Source organism: Coturnix japonica, chromosome 5, assembly GCF_001577835.2.
Source record: "Coturnix japonica isolate 7356 chromosome 5, Coturnix japonica 2.1, whole genome shotgun sequence".
In the NCBI taxonomy this organism is placed as follows: Eukaryota; Metazoa; Chordata; class Aves; order Galliformes; family Phasianidae; genus Coturnix; species Coturnix japonica.
Window position 1 is genome coordinate 53,909,562 of NC_029520.1, and position 5,146 is coordinate 53,914,707.

Genomic DNA, 5,146 nt, shown 5'->3' on the forward strand with positions numbered 1-5,146 from the left:
ACTTGTTAGGCTTCAAATGCTTTGGCCTTATGAGGAACCTGTTGTGGAAGAGTCAGGTTCAAATGGAGCACAATGGATTTAGCCCTCACAAAGTTGTGCTCTGGGCATGACCTGCACTCAGATCTGGTGCAGTGCTTTCTGCTCCCTGCCTGCAGCAGAGCTGTTGATGTGGCTGATCTCTCTGTCAGCTCTGTTCCCTGGCACTTTGCTGGGGCAGTCAGTAACCTGAGCTGCAGCTGCCTCTTGTAGGGGCATCCTGCTCCCATCTGCTCTCAGTGGGAATCTCAGCCCCCAGCATCACACAGGAAAATCTTCAAACTCTGTTTCCTTCTCTGGGGCATTTTTAGGTTGATTTTGAATACACTGGGCCTATCTTGCAGCTGAATTATTAAAAAAAGTCTGAGAGTCAATCATCAATACTCAGGTGGACCAAAACAACCTGCTCTTCTTATTAAACTGTGCTCTATTTTCCCAAAAGAATAAGAAATACAATATTGGAGAAAAGAGCTGATGAAAGAAAGGGTCCATGGTGAATGCTGACAAAGGGCTCAATAATGTGTGACCCCAGGAGGGACAGCCCCGGCCTCCCACCCGCAGGAGAAGTGGCACATGGGGATGCCCAGCTGACACTGCCCCAACCAGAACAACATCCCCCAGCTCTGCCCACACTGCCCACTGCCCCCAGGCACAGACCAACCCATCCCTGCAACTGGGCAGAGCCCAGTGCCCCCAGCCCTGGGATGAAGCCAGTGCCAATGTGCAGCAATGCCTCATCCATCTCCCTCTTTCACATATGTACATATTTGATTTAATTAAGTATTATTACTGAAAGCCTGTTTTCCTTTATCATGAAATGTTTCCATCTGGAATGATTCTTTCTCTTCATTTAATGCTTTTACCTTCATTTAACATATCTTTGAAGAGTTTCAGCAAGTAGATAAACACTGTACTAATGTAAGTCATTTACCATATTAACTCAGCGTAACACAGGGAGAATTATTGACAGCTACTACATATTTATAATATAATGGGGTTGTCAGGTGCTGTACAACACAGTTATTACTGCTGTGGTGCATTTCACAGGAAGTAGAAAGCTGCTCGGGAACAAATCAGATGTTTTATGTGAGAGTAAGATCTGGAATTGCCTTCGTGCACTTATTCAGTCTCCATTCTTCTCTCTTCCTATCTCTTTATATTTTCACCAATTTTTCAAACAACAACAAGAGAAACAGGTTTCCCTCTTAAAACAGCTCCCCTGTTTACTTTCACATTTTTCTCTCTTTCCAAACATCTCATTTCTGGACAGTTTCCCCATCAGATCCATATCCTGTCAGCCACCAGAACCAATTGCTTCTCATGCCCCCATCCTCTGATGTTATTTCACCTTCCCTTCCCTGCTTGAATTAAATTTCAACAAAGGCAGAACTGCTGCAGAGGCCATCCCAGGGTCTCAATCACACACAAATAAAAGGAAAAAGAAGGGGAAGAAAGGAGAAGCCCCACATTGGCACAGCAGGGTGGCAACACTGAGGTCCTCACCAAGGCTCTGTGCAAGCACTCTGTGATGCTCAAGCATCAGCAAGAGCTGCCCCTGTGTCTCCACACCCTGCCCCATAGCCAGGGGCTCAGGGCATCCCTTAGGGCTCATGGACATTGGGCCCCTGCAGTGGGAGCACCACACCTCCCCACACCTGCAAATAAACCTGCATTTACTGTTCTTGGCTTGTTTGTGGAGAAGCATTTACACACTGCTGTGACGAACAGTATAGCTAGAGGGAATTGAAACCATTAAAGGCTCTATTCCTAAAGGCAGGAAATGCTCAGAAAGGAGCAACACAGCTGGACTTGGCAAGGATGTGAGAGCAGAAGCCCTGACTCTATGCACTTCAGTTGTCCATCCCTGGCTGAGTGCTCCCTTGGCACACAAGATGCTGCTTCTGTCATGTCTGTGACAATGCTTCTATTTACCTGAGGATATCATTGTGCAAAGGGGGAATCAGAGGGAACCAGCAGTGATGCCCACCACTTTGGATCCCAGGATGCTGGTCAAGGGCAGCACCAGGCATTGCTGCCTCCCGTGGGCCAGGGTGACATAGGCAGGGTGCAGTGCCTGCTGTCCCCAGAAGGGATCTGAGCATGACAATGAGCAGAGAGGAACAAGTGTGTTACCAGCCAGTGCTGCTCAGTGACACAGGGCCTCCTGTTTCTCAACCACAACCTTTAGGGGATGCTGCCCATCACCACTGTATGCCACATTCGGGTGCTGCAGACCTTGCAAGAAAGAGTAAATCAATATGGGAATAAAGTAGACAGGAAGGGACCAATTGTGCCAAAGATGAGCTATAGAGCAGCTCCCTCTGAGCCTGCAGCCTGGGTGAGGTGGCGGGGGCAGCTCCTGGTACAGGGCTGGAGTTGGGGAACCAGAATGCAAATCCAGGATGGATGTTACCCCAGGCAGAGCAAGGGGGTGTGAGGCAGCCCAGTGCTGCCACGGGGTGGGACAAGGAAGGGCTTCACCAGCACAGCACTGCAGGAGCCTCTTCTAAGAGACACACTGGCAAATGGGGCATGGCACATGTGTGCCTTTGGGGACACGTGTTTGTGTGCATCTTCATCAAGAGATCAATGTCTTTCTTAACAATATTTTGTCTGTGGTTCTATTGACTGCTGAATTTGCCCTTCACTCTTTACTGTTGTGACAGTATTTACATCAAAAGGGACTAGTGAATCTCATTTTATCCCCAGGGGTTCGTACCAGGCCTACATCAAGTTTGTAAGGACTCCCTTGTAACTGGGGGCAGAGCGGGAACTGAGGAGTAGTGTGGAAGGGGCTGGGATATGCAGAGCCCTGGAGCAGCTCAAACAGCTGTGTAAGTGTGGTGACAGCAGGTCTGAGAGCTATAGGTAAATGGTGTTTCTGGGATTGCTGGAGAATGACACAGTGCTGCATCTGTCAGGGTGTGCAAAGGCAGTAAGTCATCCCGACACTGCCTTCTGGAGATGTCAGTGGTAAGGAAACAAAAAAGCTGTTTTAAAAATGCCTAAAACAGTCTTTCCATCAGATCCTTTATCTTTCAAAAAGCACTCTAGGCTACTTCACACTGAAGTGAGTCGGAGTCACTGTGTGACTAAAAGCTGCAGAACTTAACACGGAGGCGCAGCTTCTGAAAAGGAATTGAGCCCAGAGCTTCAGATGTACCGATAATCTGGGATACCTGGTTCTGCTGCTGGAGGCTGGGCACTGGGGGGTGCATGCACAGGTTGGTGGGTGGGCACGCTGCCCTGTGATGCACTGCATGCTGCTGGGTGAGGGAGAGCCTGGTCAGGTCATTGAGGACAGCAGTACACGGCCCCTCTGGTGCTGCTCTGAGCCATGGCAGGTACAGCACACAATGGGATGCAGGTGGGAGGCAGCAATGGGCTGCTGGGAGTGTTTGTATTGACCTGCTGGTTTGCTGAGGTCTGGTTATGTCGCACTATTTGGTGCCAGCAGAAGGGAAGGAGCTGTGCATGCAGCTGCACATTCTACCCTTGCTGCTGCTTTTTTTTTTTTTTGACAGCAGAATGGGGACACTCCATTAAGAGTAAATGCCCCGCAGTGCTTGGAGGTGGCCGAGGAGTTTAAACAGATAAGCCAGACAGGAAAAGCGAGGACACAGTCCATCAGCTTGGTATGGAGAACTGCTGGCTCTGATCTACCACAGACAGGAGTGAGCTTCCTTTCCACTCATAAACCATTTTGTTTTAAGCTCAAACAATCTATCTGTGTGCACAACAAAGCCTGCCCTGTAATTCTGCCAGCGTATGGGTTTTAACATAGTATTAGGAAGTCACACAGGAGTGAAGTCTGCCACAAGGGTAATGCACTTTCATACACTCAACAGAAGCTGTCAGCTTGATTGTTAATCTGTGAAGTGTTTTGGGTTGGGTTGGTTTTTTGTTTTGTTTTTTCTCCCAGGGAGAAATCAGTCCCAGCTGCAGTCAGCAGCCAGCAGCACATCCTCCCATGGTCTGTTCCCTCAGTGCAGGGATGTGACAAAGGGAAATGGGGCCCTGGATAACCTCACAGTGTGGGGTGTGCCCGATGGGAGCCTCGCCAGCACAGGGGTTCCCTATGAAGCAATCAGCAGCTCAGTGCGGCTATTGGGGAGCAAGGGCTGTTTCTGCAGGAACACACGGCATGGCCAGGACATTCTGGTGGCACCCTCCCCTCCCATGCAGCAGTACAGGCAGCTCCCACAGTCTGAGTGCACACATGGTGACAGTGCACTTTAAGCAATGAAGGCACTGCTCCTCCCTCCTGCTGGGTTTCTTTAGCATCGGAGTTTATCATTGCAGTGGTGGCTGGTGGCCAGTCTGCATCTTCTGTCCCTGAGCAGGGCTCTAGAGGCTCTTCTGACTGAAATGCCGAATTATCAGTGGCCAATGCAGATTCACTCCTCAATTCATGTGAACTACCATGAAAACCCACAGCTCTCACAGCACCCCCTGAGCCACAAGAGCAGCACCTGCAGGTCCCCATCACCACACAGCCCTGCCCACACTGCAGGTCTGGGCACTGCTCAGCCCTGCCTGCTTTGCTCCTGCTCAGCTCTCTGCCAGCTGCTCTGCAGGAGCTCACACCCATCAGCCAGCAGCACGGGTCCATGTCCACAGGAGCAGCCCGGGATGAAATTAGTCACTGTTGGTCCACCGTTCTACAAATATCCGAGACACAAGAAATAACACTGGTTGCATCCTTAGGCTGCAGCTTTGGCAGGTTCCGATGTTGGGCATTGCAGGTAGCCCTGTGGAGCCACGGGGTCACAGTGTGGGACTGTTTCACGCCCAGCACCACGCAGCCTGCCCTCAGGAACCCTCACACAACATGAAAGGAGAACATTGCTCCTCACTTTCTGTGATATTTATGACTTTTGGGGTTATTGTGCCATGTTTTTTTTCTTTTGAAAGGCATTTTGGTAACTTATCCATTTTCTTTGAGCTTTCTTTTCCCGGGGGGGGATCTGGCAGAGCAGCACAGTGCTAACCCTGCCCCACAGCCAGGATGCTGCATTGCTATCAGGAATCAAAAGAATGACCGACAAATAATTAAAGGCAGAATTTCCTTTTATAAATCAGAGCCACTCAATTCATTGTTTATTGATGT